The sequence below is a fragment of the Leopardus geoffroyi genome, chromosome C2 (assembly GCF_018350155.1).
Source record: "Leopardus geoffroyi isolate Oge1 chromosome C2, O.geoffroyi_Oge1_pat1.0, whole genome shotgun sequence".
Classification (NCBI taxonomy): domain Eukaryota; kingdom Metazoa; phylum Chordata; class Mammalia; order Carnivora; family Felidae; genus Leopardus; species Leopardus geoffroyi.
The window spans coordinates 98291514-98310033 of record NC_059333.1 but is presented as its reverse complement, the minus strand read 5'-3'; the positions used below and the strand labels follow the sequence as shown (position 1 = coordinate 98310033).

Below are 18520 nucleotides of genomic sequence, written 5' to 3'. Positions count from 1 at the left end.
GTGCTCCCTATAATCCATTCTGTAAATATCAGCTTCTTAAATGGTTCTACATTGAGGAGAAAATACAGCTTCCTTGCTGCCAACAGGGCCCTATATGATCTGGCCCCTGCCTACTAAGGCCGGCCCCCTCTTTCCCTTTTGTTCACTGATTTCTTTTAATTCTTCACAGTCACAAAGCTCTTTCCTGCCCTCAGGCTTTCATATTTTCCCTCTGTCTGTAATACTGCTTCTCTCTTTAACTCTTACTTATCCTTCAGTCCTCAGCCTAAGTGATCCTTGCCCAGAGAGGCCTCCCCTGATTCCCTCTCCAATATGAAGTGGGCCCCCATGAATCTTTCATATAGCACATTATGTTTTATTCATTGCACTTAAGACAGTTTGCAATTAGATATTTGCACATATATTTGTTTGGTGTAAACTCCGTGACACAGGGCCCTTGTCTGCTCTGCTTACCACTGTGAGGGCCCAGAACGTAGTAGATGCTACCTGCTTAAAGTGAAAAACGGTCTATTTTGGATGTTTGTGCTTGAAGAAAACCAGATTGTTCAGACGAGGTTGTGATAGGAGAGTCCTCTGGAAATACGGTATACGGCATGGGTTGTTCCCAGATCTCATCTTCATTTGGTGTGAGTTTACACAACTATTCTGAGCTCCTAAATTGTAAGTTTCTGAAAGCAGATACTTTGTCTATTTTGTTCACTATTGTATCCCCAACACCTAGAAAAGTGCTTGGTAAAAATCAATAAATATTAATTCAATGAATGAACTGTTTCCTCTTTTGCAAAGTTCTTTTCTCATGACATGAAGATTGAGAATGAGGGGCAGTGAGGTGGATGCATTAGAATACCCTCCGAGGCTTTTTTCAAACTACCTAAACTTCACTCTCCTCACCTCCATTGCCTATTACAGACTGGCTATTCTTGAATATATTCCATTCCTCAGATGTGCTAAAGCAAAGATTAAGAAACACCTGCCTAGAACCAACGTCACTGGAATAATATCTGATAAATGAGGGCTGTATGTCAGAAGACTGTTTACGTTGTTAGTCAAAAGTGTGTGTGTGTGTGTGTGTGCGCGCGTGTGCGTGTGCGTGTATAACTGCATATGTATGGAACCACATATATATGGAATGGGAATGATTATATAGTGGTGCTACTGTCTTTCTGTTGGAGAGAAATACCAGAATGTGTGCTTGATAGAGCATGCCTCTGGGTCTATTACCTTGGATTTAATTCTAAAGACAGTTGCTAACCCATAACTTTTTTAAAAAAGGGAGGGAGGGTAGGAGGGCAGGAGAGTAGATTTCTTTCTCTCGGAAATCATGTATTAACCTTAAAGCTCCTTTTTCAAGGGAACTATTTATACTTTCAATGACAGTGATCAGAAGAGACTCCGTTATGCCACATTTACCTTTGTTTTATGTCAGTTTAAGCATTTGTGAGCTCTGCAATCATTTTTATATCAGTTAATTAGGCATGAAATCCAGGCAAGAGAGAGGGATGAAGGTTAGAATCACCACAGGATGTCCACAAATCCCAGAAATTGGGACAGTGGGAATTCATCAACCAACGAACCACACATCCCGGCCGGACTCCCGGCTACGGAGACACAACTTCAGCAATTGGAATAGATAGAAGTGCCTCTTAAAGCCCTCTACTGGTCTGTAATTGTAAAATGTTTACAAGCATTTGGATTATTTATGCAATTGAAATATTTAACCAATTCAAAGTGCCCTACTTCTGTGAAGCATATATTTTCATAAGTTGCAGTTTCTAGCATAAATCTGTTCTCTCCATACTATATAGAGGCTGTTCAAATTGGAATATTTTAAATGTCAACATAGGATAACATTAAGGTTTATGACCTGGCTTTAAGAAGATCCACAGTTCAGGGACGCCTGGGTGGCTCAGTTGGTTACGCATCCGACTTCAGCTCAGGTCATGATTTCACGGTTTGTGGGTTCAAGCCCCGTGTTGGGCTGTGTGCTGACAGCGCAGAGCCTGGAGCCTGCTTTGGATTCTGTGTCTCCCTCTCTCTCTGCCCCTCCCCCCACCCATGCTCTCTCTCTCTCTCTCTCTCTCTCTGTGTCTCTCAAAACTAAATAAACATTAAAAAATAAAAATTAAAACAAAGAAAATCCACAGTGCAAAACTGAATTTACACATCTTTGGGACACACTGGGAATGTCCCTAACCAGATTAACCCATTAGAAGTCAAACTACTTCTGGTAAGCTATCCTCTCTATAGAGAAGCAAAGTTAATTGAACATACCCTCATGATTTGGCTTAGTTGGAACAAGCTGTAGCATCTGTCATTTTCCTGCTGCTGCTTTATAGTGCTCCCAGATTTGAAGAGCTAAATCCTTTCATTTCCTTCCACTTTAGGATTTCTCAGTCTTTCATTGCTTGTGTGCATGCCCACCCATGGACTTCAAGGTTAAACTGACCTTGTCCTGTCCCCAGCCTCCACCCCCAGGCCCCAGTAGTTGTGTGCTTCCTAGATGCCCCCTAGCATGTTTTCTTTCCCTGTGACTGACCACTTGACTTAGTTGGCCTTCCTGAGTTACTTCTTTTCTTCCTTTCTTGCGGTCCACAAACATCTTTGATAACTTCCCTGTAGCCTCAGGCTGCACAATGAGCCATTCTGTTGTCTGAGCTGATATTTTCAAAATACATTCCATCAGCAAATCTAATCCTCCATCCACTTTTACTTTAATCTTCCAAGTCTGGCAGGTTACTAGGTCATACCTCTCACTATGAGCATTACACATATAGCCTCCCCCCCCCCCCACACACACATCCACATGTCGTAAGTGTATCTGTAAAGGGGAAAATGATACATTCTAATCCGTGGTATATTTCAGGACAGTAGTTTGGAAGCACTTCCTAATTAAGACACTGAAAGAAAGAATGTGGCATTGTGAGGATGTCTCTAAGCTGAACTCCTTTTAGAGGCAGTTAAGATTTTTTTTATCTACAGCACATCTTCACCTCTGTCTTGGAGTAGGCAAGTAACCAAGGACTCTGGTAGATTCAATATTTTAAAATCAATTTACATGTGAACACAGTTCTTGTTTTAAAAAAATTAGATGACAGCCTTAGATTCCTTCAAATGCGCTCGTTGTGATATTGCTATGCTTTGTAGAAAGAGCTGTTATTTTAGTTTAAGATGTTGGCAGAGAGGGACTATGAGAAGCCTGTGGTTAGCACTGGAACCTTGTACAATAGACACCAATATCACTGTTCATATTTGAAATTGTAAATACAAAATGTGAATTCGAGATGGCATAAGTGACTTTTTAGAAAATATGTTGGTCTTTATCTGTTTTTTTACTTTTCTGTTCTGTAACCTCTGAGATTATAGTACCAGCTATTATTAGCTATTAAAAGAAGTAGGTGTGCTGTTTCTCGAAAATTTTTTTCATGTTTGTTTTTATGAGACTGAGAGACAGAGCGTGAGCAGGGGAGGGGCAGCGAGAAAGGCACAGAATCCAAAGCAGGATCCAGGCTCTGAGCTGTCAGCACAGAGTCCGATGTGGGGCTTGAACCCATGAACTGTGAGATCAATGACCTGAGCCAAAGTCGGATGCTTAACCAACTGAGCCACCCAGATGCTCCTCTAATGTTTTTTAAATTAAACATCCAAATAAGTGTATCTGGTCATCAGTCATAAGATAAGGCGTCTTTCTGATTTGGGAAGAGAGAGATAAGCAAATGCCCCAAATTAATATGGCAGTCATAGCCATGGAAGCAATTTCTAGCCTTCCACTATAATTATTTAGATTAGCTATTTGATTTCCATTAATCAAAAGAAGAAAACTAAGTAACCACAATATGCAACTAACTGTCTGCCTCTGACTTTAAAAATAATGTATTCTGAGTCTCCGCTGACTCTTCATTATGTCACAAGTCTAAGCCTCTGTGTGAAAAATAGAGTCAGGGACTGTATGTAAATGAGGTTTTCCACCCATAGGGGATCAGCTCTGTGAGATTCAGTAAGTATTTAAACAGCTACAAAGGATTTATTAAATAGAAAAGTGCATCTATTACTGATTAGGATATTTTGAGAGAAAGGCACATTAAACCACAATTTTTAAATAATCAAGTTAGTGAATCACAGTATCAAATGAATTTAATGCTGAAAAGAATCCTAAAGATCAAGGACAAACCCTCCCATTTTACTAATGAAGCCAAAAGCTTTTTCTATGACCACCTGGAACATTTCAGCTTTTTGAAAGGACCTCAGTTCCACTGAACTCAAGGTCACTGAAGACAGTATTTAATTGTTGCTTATATCCATGGTGTTTGCACAGTGTTAGGAACATATTAAACATTCAAAGTATAAGTCTGTGTGATGAATTAGTAATTGATTTTATGAACAAACAATCACCTGTCTGTTGCACAGCGATTTATGTTATATAAATCATACTCAAGGTTGGCTTTAGCTGTTTTCAAAAAGTTCTCATTAGAGTAGTCTAAATAGGTTATAATCAATCTCTCTCTCTCTCTTTCTCACACACACACACCATAAGATATAGCTATTGAACTTTTAATTAATTTTTTTTAAGTTTATTTATTTTTGAGAGAGAGAGAGAGACAGCATGAGTGGGGAGGGGCAGAGAGAGAGGAGAGAGAGAATCCCAAGCAGGCTCTGCACTGTCAGCACGGAGCCCGATGCAGGGCTTCAACCCATGAAACCATGAGATCGTCACCTGAGCTGAAACCGAGTCAGATGCCTAACCGACTGAACCACCCAGACACTCCTAAGTAATACTTCTTTCCAGCCTCTGTATATTCAGATGAATGAGGGATATAAATGTCCCTAAACACCCTTACCAATTGCCAGATGGGTAAATCTCCAGCCAGAGTATAAATGTAAAGGGTATTCAGTACCCTGAACTTCTATATCCTTATAGGTCTTTTGTCTTCATTTTTGGAACTGCTGGTATCTGGGTCACTGTGTCCTTGATACTCCAGACGTTTTTTTACAGCTACACATTTTAATTTTTTCTCATATGCCACATCTCCAAACAGGCGTTTCTTGGGGTAGATTGATTTTCGGCAAGGCATTGATTTGTGTGAGTTGAACCATCAAAAAAGGCCATAGCACATCTAGGACAATTTGAAAAGCAAATCAGTACTGATAGTAATGGACTGTATAACCCATGGAATAAAATAAATACCTATGGATCCATACTGATACAAATAAATAATTTGGATAAATAAGTAAATGAGAGAAAAGGGATAGCTCTTTCTTGCAGAATTCCTATTAAGGAATGAATGTACAAAGAATAATGGAAGTAGAAAAACCACCATTTGGCAAACACTGTGTTAATTGTAGCAGATAAGGATAATCAGTGGATATTAAAATTAGTGGCCAAAAACATGATGAGAAATAGGATATTTGCAGTCTTACTATATCTACCCATAAGATACATTTGAAAAAATGGGAGACAAAGGAGACATGACAGCTAAATGCAGTGTGAAACCCTGGATAGAATCCAGGACTGGGAAGATTAGTGGAATAATTGGAAAAAAGTTTGAATAAGGTCTATACATCAGCTAAAAGTAACATATCAAAGTTATTTTCCTGGTTTTGGTGATCATGCATCAGTTATAAGTAAGATGGTAACATCCGGGGAAAGTAGGTAAAGGGTACATGGGAACTCTTTTTTTCCAATGTCTTTGATAAGTCTAAAATTATTTCAAAATTAAAAAATATTTTTAAACATAAATTTTAAAGAGGCATCTGGATGGCTCAGTCAGCTAAGAGTCCGACTTCAGCTCAGGTCATGATCTCACGGTCAGTGAGTTTGAGCCCCATATCAGGCTCTGTGCTGACAGCTCAGAGCCTGGAGCCTGCTTCATATTCTGTGTCTCCCTCTCTCTCTGCTTCTCCCCTGCTTGTGCTCTCTCTCTGTCTCTCAAAAATGAGTAAACATTTAAAAAATAACATTAAAAAATAAATTTTAAAAAGGCCACAACACTTTCAGGTATTTGAATGTCCCTTTATAAAAGAAGCCTAAGATAGGGAAGTTTTTTGATCCACACTTGACATAGGAAATACATGCCACCCATTTCAGTGATTTGCCCAAGGCTACCCATTATGGAGCCAGGAGTTCTGTTAGATCCGGTTTTTCTCACTATAGCCCCTTTGTTCTCATAACTGCTTAACAAAGAAGATGGAGAAGGCATTAGTATTCCCACTTAATAGACTTGGAAACAGCGAGAGTAAAAGATTTGCTGCTTAGTGAGTGGTGGAGTTAGAGCTCAAGTTCAAGTCTTCTCACGCTCCATCCAGTTTCTTTTTATTCATATTCCATAAATGTAGCTATTTCTCTATTACCGTCTTTCATTTGACAAACATTTGTTTAGAATCTTCCAGTCAAAACACTGCACTGAGAACCGTACATACAAATGTGTAAATAACTTTTGGGGGCTGACTTCATTGCAGTGAGTTATGAAAGAGAAATGGAAGTTAACCAGGTGAAAAGGGCTAGGAATAGCATTCTAAGCAGGAACGGTAGTAACTCAGCCGCCAAAGATCACAGCAAGGACAACAGAATTGGCCTTGAAGTCCAGCATCCTTGAGGTCCTGTTTATTACTTCTCTGCAAACATTCAGTGCACATCCACCAGTGAAAGGCCACTTACAGACTGTTTAAAAGTAAACTTTATTTTCTTCATATTAACTGTGCTCTGGGAATTGTTTTAGAATCTACTTGCATCCTGCTTCAACTGGCAAGCTTAAATTAATCTTGCTGCCCGAATATCTCTGTGGTCCAGCTGGCTAGCCTCATCATTTCCTCTTTGTGGTGCCATCAATCATATCTTACTAAAGTCATAATGGTTCTGGTAGGAGAAGGGCCAGCCACCAGCTAGATAACTGAAGTCAAGAGAAGATGCTCCAACCTGGCTTCGGAACTCATCACAACTTGTCCTGGCACCAGGGCGGTGGAAGGCAACCGGCCAGAGAAGAAGCCTGCCTCCAATCCTCCCACACTGTGCCCCTGGGTTGAACATACTGCCTCAGCTCAAATTCATAAGCTGGCAGCAGGAGATTCTTCAGTTCTGGTAGCCTTGCTCCAAATGGTGCAGGTGTGGTGTGTGTGTGCGTGTGCGCACGTGTGTGTGTGTGTGTGTGTGTGTGTGTGTGTGTGTGTGTACGCTTATATGCTCAGGTGTGATCTTGACTGCTTCATAATCCTTAATCTGCTTAAAGTCTATGGATTATTGAAATGGAACATCTCTTCTGAATTTATCTAATCTGACCAAAGATTACACAGTTCAAAGGATCTGAATTTGCCTTTCCTTTGTTGGTTTCACACATGTGTTTTTATCAGCCTGTGCAGGGGACAAGTTCAACATCAGGATGACTTAAGGTGTTAACTCTTAAGTTTTATTCATAACAATTCTGCAAATAACAGTGGCCAAGTCCAGGGAGAATAAGACCAGATGATTATTCTGTGAATGTGGGTAGTCTTGAATCCTTAGCTTTGGAATGCCATTGTTTTGGTAGCATATGGGATATACGCATCTGTATTTGAGCAAGATTTAATGCTAGTACAATAGTTACTCCTGATACACAATTAGTGCAGATGAACTCTTTGGTTGTACAAGAGCCCTCTTCAGCCTAACCTGGAGGGGGAGAAAACAATGCTGCCTAAATGGTTTACTCAGGTGTGATATTTTTGTTCTAAGCCTGCCTTCAGATATGCGAACAATAGACTTTCGGGATCACAGTTTTGTTATAAGTTTATTCATTGCACGATTAGCCACTGAGTTGCAGCACCTTTTTTTTTCTTTTAATGTTTATTTCATTTTGGAGAGAGAGAATGAAAGCCAGGGAGAGGCAGGGAGAAAGGCAGGGAGGGGCAGGGAGGGTCTGGAGCAGGTTGTGTGCTGACAGCAGAGAGCCCTGCCTAGGGATCAAACTCAGCGAACACGAGATCATGACCTGAGCCAAAGTCAGACGCTCAACCAACTCAGCCGCCCAGGTGCCCCAAGGGTTGCAACACCTTTAAGTCTTGCTACAAGTTCAGTGGTGGCACTTTCAGTTTGTTAAACCATATCTTGGCCCCAGATTAAAATCTTTGTGGGCCTCTACTTAATGGGGAGGAATTTGCCCAGATTCTCCATTAAAAAAAAAAAAAAAATTAAGTTCCCAGCTGAATCAGCTTCCACCTGTATCATCATTTGTATTAGTATAAAAACTTTAGGCCATGCTAGCCTTATAAATTAGTTGACTTGGTAAATTGGAGGAGTGGTGAGTAGTACCGTATTATCCGACTTATGTTTGTCTTTAAATAGTGTGCTTTCAGCCAAAATTACTTGATCTACATTAACCCTCTAACAGTTATGCATTCTACTGATGCCCTAATTTCATAAGACATTAGAGTGATTTCTGTTGCATAAATGATAGCTTTCATTGCTTATAAAATGTGCTTAGACATACTCAATGATGTTTTCTTCAAACTTGTATTGCATTGATTACATCTGGCAGTCCCATATGGTGAAAGTTAGTTATAACCCTTCCAATTAAATTACGGTTGGAAACCCACTTCTGGGGTGCAGCTCAGCAATCTACTAAATTCCTCAATGACATTCAGAACACGAAATAATTTTGAGAGAATAAATTTACAGTACAAGTGGGAGCAGAGAAGAAGGTTTTCAATCTGTATTAATTTATTTTTCAAAATTCATTACTTGCACGGTTTACTTTCCAAGCTAATTCTAACCAAAGATGAGTAACACTGCTTTGGCAAGAGTATGTGCGTAAGATATTTCCATATGTTTAAGCAGATCTACCAAGTACAGTGCTTACACACGAGTAAATGCAGTGAAAAATGTACTGAAGGCAGGTTCTCTGGCACCTGCTCCCTGGCTTGTTCTTAGCTAATGACCTTGCATCCTATTTCGTGGAGAAAAGGGAACCCATTAAAAAAACTTCCACAGTCTGGGCACCTGGGTGGTTCAGTCCGTTATGCATCTCACTCGTGATCTCTGCGCGGGTCTTGAACTCACGGTTTGCGGGATCTCATCCTGCGTCAGGCTCTGTGCTGACATTGTAGCGTCTGCTTGGGATTCTCTCTCCCTCTGTCTCTGCATTCCCCCTCTTTCTCTCTCACGTGCTCTCTCTCTCTCTGTCTCTCTAAGTAAATAAACTTAAAAAAAAAAAAAAATTCACAGTCTCCTGCTACCACAGCTCCGCACCTGAAAGCATCTGTACCCACATACTTTGCCTTTTCTCCTGTATCTATAGATGAATTATCTGTGCTTCTATGTAAGGCCACCCCCTTCCTGTGCACAGGTTCTCATCCTCTCTCCTCACAATACCTAACTCCTGAAATGCCCTCTCCTGAATCATCAATCCCCTTCTCTCAGTGCATGGCTACTAGGAGACAAGCGTCCTGTTTGGTACCTCAAACAGGCAAACACAAAAGACCCTCTTCTGACTGTGGTCTCCATCCATCTACTGCCCGATTTCTCTGTTCTTCAAAGGGGCTGTCTTTTTGCATTCCTCCCCACTCTGATTAGGCTTTCACCCACTCTCCGCTTCGCTCTCTCTATTCCATCGGGGTTGGCTGATCTTGGAACTAAAGACACACTCCTTCTTCAGGCTTTTGCTAATAATCCCTGGCCTTGGACTCCAGTTATCAGGGGCATGGCTCTTCCTTAAAGCCCATGTCCAGAAATCACCTACTCAGGGAAACCTGCCTAATCTTTTTCCTTCAAACTGCAATACTCCTTGTCACCCTCTCTCTCTCTTATTCCCTTTTGCTGAGTGGTCCCCACCCCCCCCCACCCCCCCCATGTCCAGGATATTTACGAATGCCTTATGACAAGGCGGGCTGTCTAGGGAAAGCAGCCTGGGCTCTGGTACCAGCCCTGAGTCTCTGCTCACTACCAACTGGGTGGTCTTAGGCTTCCTACCCTCTCCAAGTCTCCATTTGTTCATCCGTGAATGCAGGTAATATACGTAAATCATTCATTCAGCATATATGGAGGTCAGACAGGCCAAGCCATGCTCTAGGCCCAGATAGTCCTGAGGGAGACAGATGTGATTGTGTCCTCATCGAGCTTACAATCTGGGGAACAGGTCAATATTCAGCCATCCTAGAAACAAATGTAAACATCACTGCCCACCACACTGTAAAGGAATAAATGAGCTGGTTTGTGAATTGCCTCGTTTTAATTAGCACTCGCTATTTCCTCCTCCCCTGTTCTCTCACACCACCATTGCATTGTTTTTACCTCAGTTCTACTTACAGGTATATCCTAGTTGGTATCTACCCTTGAGTACATCAAACAATCCCCTGACAGATCTCTTAAAAACACTAGGGCCCGGGTCTAGAATTTCTGATTCAAGAGGTTGGTGATGTGGCCCCTACCCTGTGTTTTCATCATGTCCTAGGAAATTATGATGGTAGAAGTCCCCGGACCACACACTGAGAAGTGCTGATTTAGAGAAATAGTTTAATTATCCTTTTTTTAAATATTGGGTTATAAAAACATTTTAAAGTCATGTCATTCTGAATAAATTACACTTCCCAAGAAGCCATTTAGTCTGGGACTTTTGCCTCACATTAATGATATTAATGATCCTTAGAGGCTACACACACACTATCTAATCATACTAGATTCTCAATCTTAAAGTAACTCACCCCTCTGAGGACACCTTTTGTTGCCTAGTAACTTCATCGTCAAAAAATTGAGTTTTAAAATGCCATCCGTGTTCATTGCTAAAAAGTGAAGCACATCAAAGAAAACCACAACCAAAAAGAAAATTGACCAGAGAGCCTCCCTGCCTCAGACACTGAGGAGAGCTGTCAACAGATGATGCTGACTGCTGCCATTATGAAGCCATGCAGATTCAAATATGAACATAATCTCACTTCATTAACATAATTACATTAAGGCAAGTAATTTTGAAATATGACATGTTCTGCAGTAAGGTCATAAACCCACAAAACTATTCCTTAAGTAATTACAAGGTAAGTTAGGTATTATTCAATTCAGAATTATGGAAGCTTGGAAAAGCTGACTTGTGGGTAAAAAACAAAAGCACAAAAGCATACCAGTGACAATTTATTATTTGTCTTTTAAACTAGAGTGATCACACTTAGCTGTGTCCAAGGAGGAATTTGCACAATTGAGTTTTCTAGACAAATGAAACATATCTTGGTAAATATCCCAATATTTTGTTTCCAATGGCTTATGGGTAGTTTATCTAACATGTATTATATGCATCCTTCCATATGTCCTGAACAGAGTAAGAATTATTTTTGAGACGGCTGAAGGGCATCCTCATGAATATCTAACACTGGATGCTGCAGTAATACCATGATTCTCATAGGAACTATGCCTATAGTAAGTCATCCTAGGCTTTAAGTCTTTATATCAGATCTACATAGTTTTTCATTTCCTGTAGACCAACATTTTTTGTGGCTTCTTCCTAAAGTCAATATGCCTGTCTCCAGCAACCTTTCTCTCTCCCTCTTTTTTTTTTTTTTCTTTCTTGTAATTGCTAAAGATGGGAAACCAAATCAAAACAAAAATTTATGTTGGGACTCTATATAAAATAAAAGTAAATATTCTGAAGTAGGGTCCACGGCATGCCCCTCTGAGTCAAGTGTACAAGTTTTAATACAAAATGTGTATCTTTATGGATTTTTATTTTTGACTATTTTTTAAAACTTAAAGATTTTATTTGTTCTAGTTTTTCCATTACATTCTGGATTAGAGAGATCATCTGATGTTGTGACCTTTGCATAAGTTAGAACCATAACACAAGCCTAAAGATTACAGGAATGTTCTATAACTTCTAAGACGTTATTGCTTTTTTGCCCCAGTCATTTTTTTTTTCTACAAGTCAGATGGCCTTAGAGTCATTCCTAAATAATTAAGAATTTAGGCCTTAATATTACTTTCATCATTCTGATATGTAACTAATGGTACCTCAGTGTAGTTTTAATAATTATCAAAAAGTTTGACCATATCATTATGTGGTTAAGAGCTTTTTAAGTACCATTTTAGTGAAACATCTATTCATGTCCTTTGCCTAATTTTCTATAGGATTTTTGTTGATTTTCTAGATTTATAGAGGTCTTGTATAAGGTAGGAAAATTATCTTTTTATCTGTAATTTAAGATTTTTCAGTTTGTCACTTCCCTTTGACTTCACTCTGTGGTTTTTGCTGTACAGATTTTTTAATTTTCCCTATAGTCATATTAATCATTTCTTTAATGGCTCCTGGGTCGTTTCTGTGTTCCCAGGATTTCTCCCTGGAATTTTAAAGCTTCAATTTTCACTTTTAAAGTTTGACCCATCTGAAATTTATTTTAATTTAAAGTACAAAGTACTCATCTTCTTTATTTTTTAATTTTTTTTTTTCAACGTTTATTTATTTTTGGGACAGAGAGAGACAGAGCATGAACGGGGGAGGGGCAGAGAGAGAGGGAGACACAGAATCGGAAACAGGCTCCAGGCTCTGAGCCATCAGCTCAGAGCCTGACGCGGGGCTCGAACTCACGGACCGCGAGATCGTGACCTGGCTGAAGTCGGACGCTTAACCGACTGCGCCACCCAGGCGCCCCTTCTTTATTTTTTAATATATGGATATTCTATTCTTAGCATGTACTCAATAATTTCCTACCCCACCGATTGGACATGCCAAGTTTTATCATATACCAAATTATATTTCTCACCACCCTCTTCTAATTATTATAGTTTTTAAATGCATTTTAGTATTTCTTCGGTATTATTTTTTCCCCAGAATTTTTTTTTTTCCTTTTGCTATTCTTGCTTAGTTTTTTCTATGTGAACTTTAGAATGGCTTGTCTAATTTTTAAAGGTTGCTATTTTTACTGAAATTACACTAAATGCATATAGTAGTGTAGGGAGAACTGAAATCTTTATGGTATTGAATATTCCTATCTATGGAGAAGATGTCCATTTCCATTGATCCTAGTCATTTCCCACATTGTCTCATAATACCATATGTGATTTTTATTTTTTTTTTTATTTATTTTTTTTTTTTTAATTTTTTTTTTCAACGTTTATTTATTTTTGGGACAGAGAGAGACAGAGCATGAACGGGGGAGGGGCAGAGAGAGAGGGAGACACAGAATCGGAAACAGGCTCCAGGCTCTGAGCCATCAGCCCAGAGCCTGACGCGGGGCTCGAACTCACGGACCGCGAGATCGTGACCTGGCTGAAGTCGGACGCTTAACCGACTGCGCCACCCAGGCGCCCCACCATATGTGATTTTTAAAGTTTGCTTGTTTCACCCAGCATCCAAAAAAAGGTCAGGCATAGCAACCTTTGGCTATGTCTCTCGAGACTCTTTGAAGCCACTGGCTTCCTGCCTCCCCAACTCTCACTGGCCTTTATTCCTGCATTTTATTTGTTGAAACTGAAGTTGTCCTGTGGAGTTTCCTACCACCTGGATCTTGTTGACTGTACCCCTATGGTGTCATTCAACATGTTCATCTGTCCTTATTTTAGGAAGATTACATAGGAGATGAAACATTCTAGTCTTTTTTGTGTCTAGTGTTTAGCAATATTTCAATTTTTCTTCTGTATATGTCTTCCTTATTTCTTTCTAGGGCTTTTAATGGTGTAATTTCAATGTAGGGTCAGTAGGCAATATTTATCAAAATTACAAGTACTTGTGTTTTTTTTTTTTTTTTTCAACGTTTATTTTATTTATTTTTGGGACAGAGAGAGACAGAGCATGAACGGGGGAGGGGCAGAGAGAGGGAGACACAGAATCCGAAACAGGCTCCAGGTCTGAGCCATCAGCCCAGAGCCCGACGCGGGGCTCGAACTCACGGACCGCGAGATCGTGACCTGGCTGAAGTCGGACGCTTAACTGACTGTGCCACCCAGGCGCCCCAGTACTTGTGTTTTTTGACCTAGCAGCTTAACTTCGAGGAATTTACCCTGCAGAGATCATTGCACACCTGTGAAATGATATATTTCTGAAATTACTCATTATCTCATTATTTGTAATAGCAAAAGATTACAATAATCTAAATTCCCATTGGTAGGAGACTAATTAAGTATTTTATGGCAATCCATACAGTAAAATGCTGTGAAGCTGCTAAAAAACAAAACAAAACAAAAAAAAACAATGAGGAAGCCTTTTATGTAATGATAGCAAATAGTTTCCAAAATGTGTTGCTAAATGAAAAAATGAGGTTGCACACCACTGTGTATATGATGCATATTATGTTATTACTTCTATAAAAAAAGATGAAATGTATATACTGTACATATATAAGATATCTCTGGATGATGACATTGGTTGGTTCCACCAAGAGAAATTGGCAAACGAGGGGATAGGAGATAGAAGATCTTCACTATAAGCCTTTTCATAACTTTTGAATTTTGTTGTCTGTGAAGGTTTTACCAATTTAACTTTCTCTAGTTAAAAAAGTTAAAGTATTATAATGTACTCTATAGCAGGGTAAGACCCTAATTAATATATTTTTTACTTAAAGCCTGTTGTAGCATTATAGGCAAACATAGGATTTGTATGTTAAAGGCGGTGAGATTTCATCTAAACTACAAGATACCTTGCTAGCATGGAATCCAATAAAAAACTCAGAGGTCCGTCCTCCCCTCTCCACACCCATACACACACAAACACAAAGCTGACACACACACAAGGAATTTAAGCAGAGTTGGTTTTGTGGAATTCCTGCATTCAATATGAGAAGTGGACCAAGTGACCTCTAAGTCCTATCCACCTGGGGCAGCGTGGCACAGTAAAAATAGCATGAGATTTGAAGCCTTCAGATGAAAGCTCAGATCCCCTTTTCACTCCTTAGTAAGCCATGTGAACGTGGTAAAATATCTTAAACTCACTGAATTTGAGCTTTTTAATCTGTAAAATGGGGTTACCTTCCAGCTTATTATGAGGATTAGCCATGATTTGTTTATTATGTATAGATGACTAGCCCGTTACATTATTTCAGCTCTAGAATTCCATGAAGTAATTGGTCTCTGGGGAGAAAACTGATGTCAGATGATCTGTTTTATAGGAAGAATTTCTCTTTTAATTCGAAACTGAGATATTCCTATCATATTCTTAAAGCGTGTTAACAATTCCCTAGCCTTCAAGATCCCAGACACTCACATGTAGACTCTCAAGCAACACTAGAAATGAGAAAATATGACAGCATATCCCTCCTATCTGAGTTGACTCTCTTGAGCTAAACTCAAGTTGAACTTTGACTCTCATTGTTTTTCTTACTGGGACTATAACTGTATATTTAAAATATAGATCTTTAGATCTATTCCACTGTAAAATCTGTGAGGCTCAAACTAACCTGATGCCCATCATTCAGTCATTCTCTGCAGGGCCAATTATCTGTATGTATTTTTTAAAAAGTTAACTTAAGAGAACAATTTCATTTTATTCTAATTTATGTATAGGCAAGTTGTCTGCAAGATAGACCCTGACACATATCTTGGAGTCCTAAAAATATTCTCTGAAATTTCTCTGACACAACTAGCTTTAACTTTCAATAATGTTTAGGATATGTGAGAAGCAGCTCCCTAGTTAGGAAAATGAAAAGTAGACATCCCTGCCTGCATTTCACCATGACTCTTGTGCGATCTTTCTTTCAGTGGTTGACTGAGGAGAGCAACATGCTCTCATGGTGCGCCAGGGCAGTGGGCACTGGTGACCAATATAAGATCCATAAAATATCCCTCCCATTTGACCTGCCCAACCATGGGGAAAGCCTTGAGCTGCTGTATAAGGAAGGAGTTTGATAAAAAGGACCATTTCCAGTCAGTGAGAACCGTGAAACTTAGAAGATGCAAAAGAAAACAATTAAATCCATGTCTCTCCAGATCTCTGAAAATGATAAGGGTTGATTTTCATTTAGATTGCTTTAAACTCTGCTTTGTGGAGGGGAAGTACACTGTCACCCCAAACTTCTTCTTCTCCTCTCTCTCTCATTTGCTTATCTTTTTTTTTTTTTTTTGCCTATTCAACATTAACATTGGCTGATTTCCTTAATCATCTTTCTACACACTTCCTACAGCTATTACTATATTGTAAATGTGGTTCTGAAATTTACAGGGAGATGTAACCAGAATACTTTCATGGAGCCTTTTTATATCTACTTAATGTTTCCCTTGTTGGCCCAGGCAACAAAAATTACAAGTTGCTTTTTCAGACACTGACAGTGATGAACAGGAAGAGGAAACCAAACTTTCTTTTAGAAATCCCCCACACACAGTGTGTGTGGCAGGTTTATAAATAGAGTTAACAGGTGGATATTTTCAGGCAGCATTAATACATTCATCAATATCAGAGTAATTTTGTGTTTTTAGTTTATAGGAGTATTAAAAAACAAAGCAGTAAAATTAGTTTTTGACACATTCTTTCTCACTTTCATTTTCCCCATGCTCTGTAGTCCTGCAAAAGACTGTCTAGAAAACAATGCCTGTAACTTCATTTCCCCAGGGTACACTAAGCCACAAGTATTTTTTGTTTGTTTGTTTTTTCTTTTCAAGAAAGAGTCACCTAATTTAGGTTGGTGTTTGTGTCAGTTTCTAGCATTTCTAACACAAGGTGAAAGAATTCTAAGAGAAAAATTATAATAAATATTTTCCAGCTTCTCAACTAGTATGCATTTTAAAAGTGTGCGATATTGTGACTTTTCAAAATACTGAAATAACTGCATGAAATATAAAGTAGTGAAACAGCAAATGAAAGTTCTAACCTTCAGCCTGCGGCACAGCAAATTCTCACTAGACAGTAGGTTGAAGCACATGAAGGTGCCATTATTTGACCACTTTGACTTATAAAGATGGCAATTTCACAAAATTCAACCTAATATTAATATCCTTCTGCAATCATCTCGGTGTCAGAAACCCATGAGTTTATGCCATTTTACTACCAGAGCACTCGGGTCTTGAGAATATTATACTTATTAGCCAAGATAAGAAAACAGCTTTGTGTGGTCTCAACAGACCTGAGGCAAAGTGAACCTAAGCATTTCACCTCAGAAGAATTTAGGGATGTCCTCAAACCCTCACACATGATCTTATGAAATAAGGCAAGAAGTAAAAGCCAAAGGTGAAACCCAACACCAGCTGTGAGGGCTCTTCAAGCTAAAATAGTAAAATAAAGGGGAGAGACAGAGAATGTGTCAAAGAAAGACAAGACAGGAACACTAAATATAACCCAAATATAATTTGGTATAAATACAAATGTAAATAACCTTGTATCTGGGATACTGTGGTGGGTGTGGCTAACAGCCCTAACTACTGTCCTCTATTAGGGTGTCATCGCATTACCATACTGTATTTATAGTTCTGACTGTGCATTATCCAGACCAGTTTAAAACTGGCTTTAAACACTCTGAAAGTCTTTCTGTGAGAATTTTTTCTTGACATATTTTCTCCGGATGTTTTACCTCATTTTCCAGCCCTTCAGGATACACTCAAGCATTAGTGAATGATTGGAGGGTGAGTGAGGCTCATACTCCCTCCATTAGCAAAACAGTTGAGAAGCACCCTTACAGCTGAGTATTTTCAGATTTTCAGGGGCACAGCCCGCTTGTAAAAACTTTATTACATAAGCAACATTTTCATATCGGGAATTAGAAAATCCAATATTTTTAAACGTCTGAATTAAAAGCTGGAGATCTCTTTAAAGAATGTATACCTACTACATGAAGGGAAATACCACAAAAGCATATATTTTGTATCTTCCTGTTATCTTCTGTATCCCTAGCATTTTGCACAGGACCTGGCATGCAGTTATCAAGAATAAGTATTTTTTGAACCACTGACTGAATGAATGAGTGAATTGAATTCTAGAGATTGCATTCACATTTCAAATTTGTATGTTTTTTAGCCTCTCTCATAGCTCATTAAACATCCTTTGTATGTAAGAAGTTGTTCAGTACAAATGACTCCATTTCCTCACCTATAAAATGAGGGTCTGGTCAAGGTGTTTCCAGCAGGAACATTCTGCAGTGTTTTAAACAGCTAAGCCCATAGGCTGGGGGAGAGCAATCAGTAGGGATTTCTTAAAGTATTAATGGGTAAGCTAAGACCATTAATGCCTGGCTTAGTTTCAAAATGGCCTTGAGCCACACATGACCTTGATTGATGATGACGTTTTAACCCATCTCTCTGAAACGACTGCCTGAATCTTGCCTTAGGGCTTGTGTGTCACTTGTCTAGCTCTCCTGACAATATTCCAAAGGAAGTCATTCACTGGCAAGGACAAAGTCTCCCTGCTTGTGCCAAACAGAATTATTCATTACCACTTTATGGAAAGCCCAAGTCACATTTCCAGGAGGGCTGGGATCTGCCAGCTCACTGGTGCTTGTTGGCATTGACTTTACTTTTCCCAGTAGTCACCCACTTTAATCAAAACCCTTTGGAATTCTCAATGGAGCCTCTTTATTAATTGAGATCTCTTGAAGAAAAGGAGTATGTTTATAAACAAAATATCTTATGTAAGGAGACATGGTTTTTGGAGTTCATTCT

The 18520-nt window shown here is 39.2% G+C and overlaps 1 protein-coding gene across 3 annotated transcripts in view; it reads left to right on the top strand.

The window, feature by feature from the left end:
• The window catches only part of SERPINI1 (serpin family I member 1), a 72625-nt gene that overhangs the window by 17778 nt on the left and 36327 nt on the right, over window positions 1-18520 (top strand). The window contains exon 1 of one of the 3 annotated variants that reach the window (XM_045503054.1): window positions 16261-16266. The exons of the other annotated variants lie outside the window; for them this stretch is intronic. The gene's annotated coding sequence lies outside the window, so the exon portion shown is untranslated. Of the gene's footprint in view, window positions 1-16260; window positions 16267-18520 lie in introns of those variants that run through there. 3 annotated transcript variants of the gene reach the window in all.